General features: G+C 34.8%; 1 long non-coding RNA gene across 1 annotated transcript in view; it reads left to right on the top strand.

Annotated features, from left to right (window-relative positions):
- Nucleotides 1-10,173, top strand: part of LOC118683391 (uncharacterized) — a 34,371-nt gene extending 24,198 nt beyond the window's left edge. The window contains exons 2-3 of the long non-coding RNA XR_004979224.2: nt 5,862-5,955; nt 9,951-10,173. This is a non-coding gene — a long non-coding RNA (uncharacterized lncRNA). The remainder of the gene's footprint in view (nt 1-5,861; nt 5,956-9,950) is intronic.
- The last annotated feature ends 3,978 nt before the right edge of the window (nt 10,174-14,151 follow it).

Raw genomic sequence — 14,151 nt, 5'->3', positions numbered from 1 at the left:
AATATTTACCACCTTCACCACGCATTGAAAACTGCAAAAGATTGCATAAGGGCTTATACAAAAATTTACCGCCTATTAAATACTAATTAGATAATTAGTTAATTGAATAATTATTGTCAATTGAGATAAAGATTAATTTACTAATATTCTCTTAATTGCGCAGTTAGTTATAAGCATGACTGAACATCGTTATACCTCTAATTGATGAAAGATGTAAATTTCACTGCATTAGTATTCAATGTTATCCGAATGCTACTGCCAAACTTTAATGTAGCACGTAGCTCTTCGTGGATATTGCAATTTACGATTTGTTAACTCAATTTGTGAATCCAAACATCTCTAATTATAACCGTAAACCAGACTCAAATTACAGTGCAACGCGGAAATCCATAATAAATAATCATCTATATTTTTATACCCAAATCAATGCTAATTTATGCGACATTTCGGGCACTTAATTGTCTCATTAATTCCGGCAATGTGTTGTCCCAGCTGTTGCTGTTTCACTCATTTCAACAAGTTTTCCACATTTTCATCTAAACGTATGTGTTTGTTTTTAATTTCACGCATTCCGTTGCAATTTATTTACACGATTTGCGATTCAATTGTTGTTAAATGCTGAACAGTTACGAATCGAACAAATAACAACAAGAATACTAAAAAACAACATGCAAATGAGGCGGTTGTCGGCCAAGAGGAGGAAATTAATGGATTCACGCAGCGCTTTAGCGCCAAACAGGTCACACTTTGGCAAAATCACGACAACAAGTAATGAAAAACACAAACCGCATTTGCGCATGCGTGCGCAAACAAAGTGTCCTGACACCAACCGAAAGCAGCTGCTGGCGTTTAGATGGTTGCGTTCAGTTGCGATCGAGTCTAGACAAGGTTGTGGTAGCGATAGGCTGTTAAAATTGCGAATTTATCTGCCGCAAATTAACTCGACATTCAGCGCGTACAAATTACGAACATTGTCAACTTTTTGTGTTGATAAAATTTATGTAAAAAAGTGGGGAAATAAAATAGAAAGAATATAATAGTTAAACTGCGATTGGCAAAAACAGCGATGGTCAGGGAAAATGCCTTCGCTTTGAAATTATTGGCTTTCGCTCGTTTAAGCTTAAAAATGCTTCATAGCTTCGAAGCAGTTTGAAGTTATCTTTTAATTTAAGTCAATTAATAATTTTAAAATGTCTTCAATTAAATGTTCATTATGAAATTCTGATTGGGTGAGCTAAATTTACTCAATTTAAATCGTAATTTACACACTTTACTGCTTAATTGATGCAATCCACGGCACAATTAACTGAATTTTAATTAACTCACTCAATGTAATAATAAATTGACTGAAAATATATCATATTTAACTCAATTTGCAAAGTAATTTCATCGCATTACAGCTTAATTTGCTCAATCTACAGCTTATATTACTCTTTTGCCCTGTTCATTTACTCAATTTAAAATTTAATTGACTAAATCACACCTGATTGACTTAAGATGCAAGTTAACTTTGTCACTTTACATCTTAATTTACTCAATCTCTTACATCTTAATGGACATAATTACTGCTTAAATGGATTCAACTTTATTCAATTTACTCTTTAATTAACTTAATGCGCATCAAATTTGACTCAGTTCAATTAATTGACTCAATTTAATATGTCATGTCCTAATTGACTCAATTTATAAATTATTTGCATCAGTTTACAGCTTAGTTTATTTTTTTCATTCGTTAATTGACTCATCAATTAATTTACATATTAAATTCGTCACTTCACATTTTAGTTTATCCAAACAACTATTTCATTTACTCCTGTCTCATGTTAATTGACTCCATTTACTGCTTAATTTGCTTTATTCACAACTTAATTTACTCAATTTACACTTTAATTGACTTAATGCACATCATATTTGGAAAAATTATAATTAATTGACTCAATTTATTGTCTCATATTTGCATCAGTTTACAGCATAATTTAAAATAGATAAAAATAAAAGCATAATTAACTCCTTTAACACGTTAATTGACTCAATTTATTGCTTATTCAACTTTATTTACACCTTAATTTATTCAATTTACATACCAGCTGACCCAATTTGGAAATTAGTTGTTCTATATATTTACTCTATATAAAGCATATTTGACTTTTGACGCAAAATTAATATCGAATTGATACTCTCTCTTGGAACTTTGGACATTCTTAATTTTTTCACAAGAATATTCCAATGTAAATTGTATTTGAAATATTTCTTTTCCAATAATCAATTATTTTCAATATTTGCTATTTTGAATAATGAATGTAATAAAAACATATTTTTCAATTATCATTGAAGAACAAAACTTTCAAATTATATTTTTCTAATGTATCATATATTAAATTTTCAAAAGCGAAATAATTACATTTATCATACCCAATTTCATGCCCACCACTGTCTTGACGCACAATATACCATATTTAGCGTACAAAAATTAGGCAGCAAGCGACGATGAACTGACTACCTTATACCTACTAAATTAATACTGTGTAAATGAAGTAAGCCAAAGTCAAGACAAACAAATGGCAACCCGTTGGGGCAGCAACGAGCGAATATTGACAACGAACAGGATACGACCAGATTTTCCAGATTTGCAAGCTGGGCAAAGTGTGTTTCGAAGATAATGAAACCAAAGGAAGGCCATAAAATTAGTGGCATAAAAACAAAACATAACCAGAAAAGCGGCGTTGCTGCATGCCACATGTGACAAGCTGCATGCAGCCGGCCGATACAATGTTAAGCTACTACAGTTATGCAGGTTTGCATAAATAAATTTCAGTCAAAACTGCTGATTGAGTGCATTAATTATGCTGGAGGCTAAGACCAAGCCGCCAGCAGCCAAGTGAATTGCAAATTTAGGTTTACGTGTGATGTGCATGTATATGTTTGTGTGGATATTTATAGTTGTGCTGGTTTCGGTGGCGCTGGATGTGCCATTGACAACACATTACCGTCAACGGCCAAATTGCAGGCAAGCGCAAGTGGCGCTACAAGCAGCTGCAACAGCGTAACTAGCAGAATTGACCAAGCGCTTTGGTGCGCATATCTTGCAACCTTAAGACTGCTGTTGTATGCTTTGAATGCTACACACATAATATTATATATATTTCTACTGTATTCATGTGCATTGCGATGTGCGTGGCAGTTTAGCGCTGCGCTGCTACTCATGACCGACAGCATATTTGCATGATGTTTGAAAATTAATAGGAAACTAGTTGGGCGCAAGTGAGGTGCGCGTGACGCCTGCCGCATGCCAAGACAACGAAAACTGCTTCGCAAACACTAAGAGGTGCTTCGCCAAATGCGCGCTGGAGCGGTGTGGAGGTGACGCATTTGCCTAGCACCAACTTGCCCGCATGTAATTGCGAAGCGCGTGCAACGCAGCGCAGCGCCAATGCGTAAGATGGCCAAGCGAACGGTTTGTTGGTCGGCGCGTTCGATCGTTTGCCTACCAAACTAGTCAACACGTCAATCAGCCTGTCGAATAACCATTTCAGCTGCTGCTTAGCCAATGCTATCAACACTGCTTTTGCCTCCAAGTGCTCGCTGCCACAGGCCGTGTGTGCACGCGTGCGCCTTTCAAATATTGCCACGTCTACACGCGGCTCACAAACGCGCTGGCGTACGGGCGGAATGTTAATGCGCCTAATGAGGAAATGTACAACGGCATTAGGCGGAATGGCATTTCAATTAATAGCTAAGTTTACCACAAACCAACGACAAAATCGCACTTGCATTGCATGTCACAAACAAACACATTGCGAATTCCTCGAAATTGCCGACCGTACGCATACAATCATATGTGCATATTTCGCCAACATAAAAATATGCATATATGTGTATGCGTGCGCTCGTCTCTAGCCAAAATTAATTGTTCGTTTGTGAATAGAGCACGGCAGCTGTCGGCTATTGGCTGTCCACCGTCTATCGTTGGCCACTGTCGGCTGACTGTTCGTCTAAAGTGGTTTATGCAGCTTCGGCCATTAAACCTGTCATAAATGGCCAAAGTTCTTCGCCGTTGTTGGAATTTCAATGCTTGATTTGTCTATATGCCAAGTCGCTGCCAACGCGCCGCCGTTCGCACTATCCCAAGCAGCATATGGCGCGCTGGTGGCCATTAAGTACAGATGATGCAATTGGCAGCCTGCACAGCACGCTAATTGCAAATTAATTACAAGCTATAGAAGTAAATATTTACCAATTTACATGTCACATCGGCACTCACACACATACACACACGTGTGCGCATACTTGCATCTGCCTAGCTTCAAATATTTTAAGCAGCAGGAGTACCTCGTTAAAATTAATTTTATTTGCTTCACTTCACTTATTTTTTTTTTTTTTTTTATTGAAATTGCATTTTAATGACTTATTGGCAAATAAATTGCTAAGCAAAATTTGTTTTTTACTAAACGACAAAAGTAACGGTATGTACGGTATGCTATTATCTTCAATTACAGTAGTAAATATTTTTGTTTTATCTACTTTTTATTCATGCTCTTTTTTGTCTTTCCGGCATTCATATTGAATAAAATTTTTGAATGGGCTAGTTAATCACACGACTGTATTAGGTTCCATTTCTCAAGCAGTCGAATCGCTTTTCAGAATAGATTCGGATTTTTTTAAGATCAAAAACAGTTAGCTTGACGAAAAAAAATAAGTTCCAGATCACATTTGCTTTTCTGATGTACCAATTGGTTAAAATAATTTTGATAATTTTCTATTTTTCGACAGGTGGCAACTCCGTTCTAAAACATGCTTCAATTACTAACACTAGCACAAATTTTACTTAAGCATGTTATTTTAAACTAAATTTTTTTAATACCTGGATCCATTTTTTATTAGCTGTCAACCTTATATTATGCACTTTTCCATAGTACTCATTCTCATTAAGTTCCACCACACCTTTGGTGGGTTTGCTTGATGTGCCTATTAGTGACAATAATTTTCATTTAATTTTTTTTCCAATAGGTGGCAACTCTATTCGGAAATATGGTTAAATTAAAAACACTACCGGAAATTTTTTTGGCAATGTTATGCATAACTCAATTTTTTTGAATACTTAGATAAGTTTTACAAAAGGTGGCAACCTCATACTAAACACTTTTCTTTGTTATTACTTACTACCATATTCTTTAATATTTATTATATTATATTTTTCATTTACTTTGCTCGAGAACTATCAGTTTAGTTGCTCTAGAATTATTCTTAGACCTACTACATTTTTAGAGCCGATTGAGTTTCCAAAATAAAGTGTAGACAAAAACATCACTTGCCTAAATTTTACTGAGTTGCTACCATTATTCAATTTCAAATTATATACTCATAATAATTAATAAAAATTAATAATAAATAAATTATAAGCATAATAAATGGCAGATTGATTAAGTTGTGTTACTGTTAATGTTAATGACTAATTGACGTTGCCACCTGATTTAAGATATTTAAAGTAAACAAAAATTTCCAAATCAAAAAAGAGTTCCAAACGTGCGACATGACGGCCGAACTCGACGAATTCATAGATATTTTCGACAGAGCGTGATTTCTCGTTATAATTAAAAGCGCATAATTGGAGAGACTTTTTTAGAGATGTCTAAGTAACTATTTTTCAGAGTAACAAGCCAAACAAAATTTTCGTTTTTTGATCTACCCTAATATACATTAATTACTATTTTGCCGCAGGTATTCAATATCATTAATATAATATATATATATATACATATTTTATATATACATACATATTTCTGAAATAAAATTTATAAAATAATTTTTTTTTTATTAGAATATATTTTGTAAATAGTTCATATTCCTTTCTTTTTTTGCAGACTAATTTCAAACAACCCGCAGGTTTAGAAATAATATAAACTGTTTAAAATGGAGTGATAATACTCGTTAGAAGTCTATATGCACAATTATATGGTAATTAAGATAAACTTTTCTATAAATTCCATAAATGTTTACGATGGTATAAATTAATAAATGCTAAAAAAATTTATATTCACAACTCATAAAGTATTGATTTAAAAAAATTACAAAAAAAAATTAAATTAAATTTATGTTAATTTACTTGTTTTAGTATTGTAATAAATGCTTGTATTCATGCTATATTCATTAGCTCTTTTTATAAATATTTTTATCTCTTTCATATTGTATAAGCCAGCACAGAGTTAATCGCATTTTATGAGCTCAAAACGTTAATGTCTTCATATAAAAACATAAATAAGAGAATTACATATGTAAATATGTATGGTATGCATGTATATGAGCATTAAAACATTGATATTTCCTTTCGATGATTACAAAAAATTAATGACTCTAATAAATTAATGCAAAATTTACTTTTTTTTACAAGATGCACATACATATGTACTTATATTATATAATATAAAAACCAGCCAGTCAACTTCATTTACTTGTAATCATTTGATTGCAATAATTATTATATTAACTTAGCTTTGTTTTAAACAAACAAATAAATACTTGACTGACGATAAAGTTATGAAGGAAGCCATTTGTTAAATTCTAATAGCTGCTTAGCTGTCATTGCAACAGGTTATGACCGCCATTTCCGCAAGTCAACGAAGCAAATGTGCAAATAGCAATTTTTATAACTGTAAATAATAAATACTAAGTAACTGACATAAATGCTAATACCGATTTTATGTGAGAGATAGTAAAATCAGTGGCGGTTTTGAATAGGATGTTGGCAGTGTTGCAAATGAAGTTGCGTATGATGGAAGCTGGTAGTCAGCTAGTGGCGCTATTAACTAGTGTGAGTTTCTATGTAAAAATATAAAAAAAAAATAAACCTTTTTTGCCTTAATACAGCTGTTAATGCGTTCGGTTGATTCGCTTTGCGTACTTAGCCATTTCCTTTACGCTTAAAGTTGGCGTGGCAAACAAACAATGGTATAAATCGCTTGCTTTTATCACTCAATAAATGTGAAATGGCTTCATTAGCGTTTTAATTGCAGAACTTAAAGTGCTTGAAGTGCACAATCAAGAGGACTCGGACTTGCGTTTGCTTTGAAACAATGGTTTTTTGAACATTTCGCGTTCAAGGTTGATACAGAGTCATATGCAAAAAATGTCTAACCTACAGTAATCCTTGCTTAATTATTCTTCTTAAATTGAAAAACTTACAACGCAATTAATCGACAACACAACTGAATAGTAGCTTTATATGCAATTAAGCGCAGTAGGATATTTTTTTTTTGAAAGCTAGCATCAGGTTAATTGGTTTCAGTTATTACGAGAAATTTACTGCTTTTAGCAAAAATATATTTATTTCGTTTGATTTGTTGATCTAGTTACTGATTTAAACCATAATTTAGAAATATTTATTCTCATATACTATGTACCTTTTAAGTTAATATGATATCAAATACATCCATGATTTCACGCTCCAGACAGATTGTTTGCTTTAAGACAATTTTTTCTCGTGAGTGGTTTATTTTTGGAACACCAAAGATTTCGTCAATTACCCAGCGTATATAATCCTGTGGACCTAGATGGCTTGAAGCTTCCATCTTTTCTACTTGCATGCTAAGCTTTTCCGTTGATTTTTAGCCTATTTTTTATTTATGAAAAATAAAAATAGAGGACTCTACTAGTTTCTAACCGCCGAGACCGAATGTCAGATGAATTTTCCAAGAAACATTCTTTCGCGCAAAGTGCAGTGGGCAGTTCGAAGTGAGCTGCTGAGAAACAATCGCTTATAGAAGCATATGTTTTTTAGAGTGTTTTACTTTTGCCACGTGGTTTTTTTAACCAGCTTTTTGTGCTGAAGGTTCATCAACCGAAAATCAGGCGTTGGCGCATTCGAGCACATTAGTGAACCAAGAAAGTATTTTGGGAAAAATAAATTTTGGTTCTACTAGTTGTGGCTTAGTATCTGCAAATCACGTTTCTATAAAGTCGAGCACTTTCTAGGATAAAAACTATCGTTGATGTAACAAAACTCCCGCGTGGAAACAACGTTTTTTCTTCATGGCAGTTGCTAAACTAACTTTCAGTATAGCTCACATTTTTTGCAGAATTCTGTTATAATTTTCAATCGGTTCTGTTTGGGTTTATGAGTAAATTTTCTTTTGCATATAAGCATATAATAGTTTAGATTTCTAAAGCCATTTGTAAGTGCATATAAACGCTTGAAATGCTTTAAAACTTTTTTACGATTTTATTTAAAGCGGAATTTACAAACAGAAAACACTTATTGTTAGCAACAGGTTGCTGTCAAGTAAGCAGCAGCTGTCAATGCAAATACAGCAACCAATTGTCAATTATAAGCACTATTTGCACATCGACCAATAGGCAATTGCACAATGCACTTGAAGTACTTACTATGAATATATACATATGTATGAATATACAGACTTCATTATGTAACAAGAAGTAACGCTAGGCAGTCAGTCAAACAATGGCTCAGGTGTGGTTACACTAGGTAAACGCCTACAACACAACACACTTTGCCTAAACAATGAGTTGGCATGCGAATTTTCGCATTTTTAATTACTATGCGCGCGCATGCGCAGTACAAATAGTAGACAAAGGCGAAGAGTAAACATATAATATGATTATATAATGTATTAAATGCAATACGCACGTTGAATGGCGAAAATTATGGTAGAAAATAAAATGTTAAAATTAATTATGTGCATAATAATAGTGCAGAGAAATAATAATAAACAAAGTAATTGCAATTTATGTATATAAGTATGTACACATATATAAATATGCATGTAAATATATATATAAATATGCATATAAAAATAGGTAATTGACACGAATGCGCAAAAGGTGCAAATCAGACGTTGCCAACATTTTACGCAAAGCCAAAGCTGTCAGTATAAGCTGTGCGTGCGCATGCGCATAAGAGCCCACGGTGGCTGTCACATATTTATGCAAACATACATACCTACATATAATGTCGTTGTTATTGTCACTGTTTTTCAATGAAATTGTTTTTTTTTTTTTGTTCGATGCTTATTTGTTGCAACAACTCACTTTTTCACTACACATGCCGCATGTGGCATCCACGTACATGCGCGCTTGTGTAAAGTTGGCCTGCCTAGCTATGCGCAAGACCTTGCCGCACCACAAGCAGGTGGCAATTGCTGTGTTTGGCTGTGCGGCGGCCAACTTGATTGCCAATATTGGCAAGACAATTCGTCATATTTGGAACATGTTTGCAGTGAAAATTACTGCAACAAGCCGCAAGCGAAATACACACACACACATATGTACATACATACGCGTACGTACGAGTAACGGGTAGGCGTGCAGCAATAATCCGCTATATTTTTCTTCACTCTCATGTTTTCCCCTACTTCTTCTTTTCCTACTACTCTCTTGTCAGCGCTCCAGCGTATTTATGTCAATATTATTCAGGAATTCCAGCACTTATTATATGTTCGCATGGCAAATGAAGTGTGTGCCCAAATGAGTTTTCAATTAATCTCGTTAATATGAAATCGGCTGCATGGAGGGCGCTTGCGGTTTGCATATTGAGGCCCAAGGCGAATGCGCATAAATTAAAGGTTAAGCGGAGGTAAGGACGTGGGGGAATTAATAAGCATTTATTTGTCATATCTGAGCGACATTGTAGGTATAGAGGGGAAATAATTCTGAACTGCGAGAGCTGCTTTGCTGTGTGGGTCTTTAATCAGCGTAAAGTCGTTCAAATGAGATAGAGCCTTCGGAAAAAGGTAAAATTTCCAAAAGAATACAAATTAAAAGCAGATTTAATCGTTTTGCATCCAAGCTCACAATCAAATATATTTTTGAGTTATTCTATTTTTCTGAAATACACTTTTATTTATTACTTTCTTTATCCAATATGGCATATACTTCTAAAACAACTTACCGATTTGAGCAATAGTTTTCTTATTAATAACTTTTCTTTATATTTTCAGCTCTAGCTCAGACCGTCCTCTCTGCAAAAGTACAGTAAATAGCGCAAATGAGTTGCTGAACCAACCGAATGTAGTGAGAAAGGATTTCGCACTCACACAGGAACGTGTTGTCGAGCAATAGCGATCCTACTCGTTCATATTCCAAAGTGAGTGGGGCAGCGGTGCCTCCTCTGGTTAGCGCATCGACTTCGACCTAAAATTTGTGAGCTTATAGAAAAGCTGATGCGGTAAAAAGTCTATTTAAGAAAATAAAACATATTGTGAAACGCGGTCGACACTGTTTTTTTTAGTGTTATTTAGTGCAATCTGGCTTTCCTGTAAGAACATACCACACAGTTGGTTATAAAACGTTAAAAAAAAAACATCATTAACATTAATCTGAAAGTTTTATTATCTTAGCTAGGTTGCTAGGAATATGTTATATGAAATAAGTTCTCATGAATTTATGCTACGAACCCATTATAATTCCCAGTAAAAAACCGCCTGCTGTAGTTGCCTTTTCAGAAAATTAAAGTTAAGACTTAGGTGAGCATATTTGTGCCGGCAAAATCCGGGACGATTTTTTTAGTCATCGATTTTTTCTATATACCTATAATTCACTGAAAATCGCGACATAGAATTGGTGAGAGAGCAACACATTATTCCTTTTTTTCTAAGCCCGGAATGGCCGAGACGTTTAATTTGGAATCCACACTGTCACAGCCAAACCGGAACGAATAGTCAGCTAAGTTTAGACGTTTACTTAATGAAATCCAAAAGTTTTGAGATGGTCTCGAGACGTAACTTCTTTAAAATATTTATGTATTATAGCTCTACTAAATTAGAACAAGCTAATTTTATTTTGAGTTTAGAGCGAATTTTCATATACTACTGTAGATTTGGAAGTGTTGGTGACTAAATGGGGAGAGATTCAACTAAGTAAATTTTTCATTAGATATGCTGAAGAAAATTTACCTCATAGTCATAAACAGAACCGATTCAAAATTATACCAGGACTTTACAAACAAATTGAACTATACTGGGAGTTTAGCACTGCCATGAAGAAAAAATGATGTTTAGCATCCTCGAGAGAATTTAGTTACTAAGTTACATCTATGATAATTTCTTTCTAAAAATTGTTCGACTTTATAGCAACACGATTCGCAGACACCAAGCCGCAATTACTAGAGAAAGGTTTCAACCACTTTCCCGAAAAACTTACTTAGTTTCCTAATAGGCTCGATTTAAAGTGCAAGAATGACTGATTTTCGGTCGGTGCGTCTTTGGCACAAATATTGTATAATCCGTGGCAAAAGTAAAAGGCTCTAAAAAAATGGTTTTATAAGCGATTATCTCTCATCGTATCACTTCTAACTTTCTACTGTACTTTGTGCGAAAAAAATGTTCTTGGTAAATTCATCCGATATTCGGTCTTAGAAGCTAGTAGAGTCCTTTATTTTGCTTAAAGTAGAAATAACGGAAGCTTCAACCATATAACAGCCAGCTAGCTCCACTCAGCTTCTAATTCTGCAGTCATAACTTTATATGTGATATATACATTTTTTTGTCGTTATAAGTAAATGCTTTGACCTCTCTTTATAAACGTCTTATACACCTGTACATTGAGTTATCAATACATATGCTCATACATTTTCTCTTCGAGTTTACAATTTCAAAGTCCGTACAAATATTCATCGATAAACTGACGCGTTGGCTACCTGTTTACCGTCGCTCGCAAAATCAGCGCATTCGCCATGCAAACTCATGCATTATTTCATTCAACGCCAGATTCTAATCAGCGTGTTATTGCAATTTATGCAGTGGGCATTGTGTGTCGCATCCTAACGTAAAAACACACACAAACACACACATCTCCACACTGTGACTACTAAAACTTAGCTGCAGGCGTTTAGACGAACTGTGCACATGCGCAGCATTCAGCTCATTCATACGCGGCCTCTGTGACTTTCGCATGTCTCCATAGAATATGCCAGCAACGCAATCGTGATGCGCCATAACTTAACCGTTTGCCGGCTGTCTGCTGTCAGCTGCAGGTAATTTGGTTGCATGTGCAACATATACGCGTTGTTGCTATTGTTGTTGCGGCCACATAATCGTAAAGTGTGCGATCTCGCAACTTAAATTATTGCACAATTATGGCGCATACCACGCTGCTGGACAGAAGCATCTCAAGCGCGTCGAGAAGTAACCGCCGGCGCATTTGCGCGCAGCATGTGTGTCGCCAACCTTTGAGCGCCAAGATATGTGGCGATGCGCGCATGCCACTGCTGCCGCGAGATAGATGACCGGCAGCTAAGCGGCGCAATCGCTAGTAAAAGTGAAATAACTTTCCACTTATTTGACGGAATAATCTGCCGGAATGACTGAATGAGCGCATGAAATGAACGGTTTTATGCGCCAGGCGGCACACACGCGCGCGCGCGCACACACATACATACGTACATACATATGCATGTGTATGCGATTTATTATGGCAATCTGGCCGGCACCAGGCGCTGCGCCATTCAATAAGTTTATTGTCGATGCGCTGCAGTTCATCTTGTCATCTGGCCGTCTTGCCGTCTTGCCGCCTTGCGTGGCATGCAACTTCGATCTGCCTCAACATTTGGCATAATTCGCTGTTTAATTTCGGACGGCATGTAAATCGTGCGCTGACATTTGCGACGCGATCAGATCGTAATTTCCATAGCGACGCTGTGGCAGTTGCATTAATATTGCTCATAACTTTTTCAGTTTATACTAATCTGGCATTTCATTGGAAACGCGCTGCAATTTTTGCAGGCACTGTGTGGAAATATATCACCGCTTCCGATAATTGTGGGAATAATGCAAATTAATGTGGCAGTATCACGTTTGTTGGCTTTTAATTGGCAAATTTATTTCAAACAATTCAAAAATTTAATTGCCAGTTGTGCAATATTATTGACGAGGTGCACAAGCAATGTGGAGTAGGCTAGCTTATAGTTAATATTTAATTATTATTTAAATTAATTCTCCATGAAATACAAAAAGCAATCTTCCACACAGACTTCTACTTTGTCATAGGTTCAATTCTGTTGAAGAATGTTGAGAAATTAATAATTAAAATTATTTTCTGAAATTATTCAGTATTATTTTTGTTAAATCGGGACTTTTTTGGCTCACTACTGTATTTTTGAATATACAACAAACAGCTATAGCAGCTGGCATCCAGTAGGATGTTAAATCTTACTGCTCAGAGCACCCTGTAGATTTTTAAGGTGATTTAGCATAAACGTCAAAACTAGTGATAGGTGGATCCCAGTTTATTTTGTACTCTCAAGTCGTCTCTAGAAGAGTAATGCCTTCTTATTGTATGACAGAAACGAGTTAATGCTTCGAACTAGGATCCGTTATTTGAGAAAAATCGTAATAATTAGACAATTTTTTAGGCCCATATATGAGTGCTTTATGTTATAATTTGGTTTAAACAATATAAATATATATATATATTAGGGTGGAGCGAAAAAAAATTTTTTTTTGCCTAGCCTGAGGGTTAAATTTGTAGATTATAAAAAAAGAAAATTTCTGGAAAAAAAAAATTTTTAATCTAGACTCAATTTTAAACAAAATTTCTAGTTAAAATTATTTTTGGAGAAAAAAAATTTTTTTTGTTTAAACTCTTCACATTTATATAAAAGCTATCGAATTTGACGGTTTTTGACTCAAATTTTAACGCTTAAGGAAAGCATGTTGTCGTATAATACTTTTTTTTTTAACTCCAATAAGGACCACAAAAAAAATTTTTAAGTTGATAACTTTTAATTAGCCAGTGAGAGAACTCTCCACAGCTTCTAGAACACTTATTAAAAATTTTTTATGGAATAAAAATTTTAACTTGAAACTTTACTTTAAAAGTGAGTGGTTTTTTTTCCAAAAATTTTCTTTTTTTATAATCTACAAAATTTACCCCAGGCTAAGCAAAAACAAAAAAATGTTTCGCTCCACCCTAACATATATATAATTTTTTTAAATTTATTTCACACACCTGCCAATTGTTTTGTAACGCGAACATGCCTGTGTTTAGCTGTTGCAGCAAATGCAAACACATTGTTTGCAGCGTAACGTGAGGCGCCACAACAACAATAGCGACAACTAGAACCATATCAAGCCCCGAAAATCAAACACCGACAATTATACTGCCACGGCAAGCAACCATTGTTGCCCACTTACATATCTTGAG

The sequence above is a fragment of the Bactrocera oleae genome, chromosome 6 (genome assembly GCF_042242935.1).
Source record: "Bactrocera oleae isolate idBacOlea1 chromosome 6, idBacOlea1, whole genome shotgun sequence".
In the NCBI taxonomy this organism is placed as follows: domain Eukaryota; kingdom Metazoa; phylum Arthropoda; class Insecta; order Diptera; family Tephritidae; genus Bactrocera; species Bactrocera oleae.
This window is presented reverse-complemented; position numbering and strand designations above follow the sequence as displayed.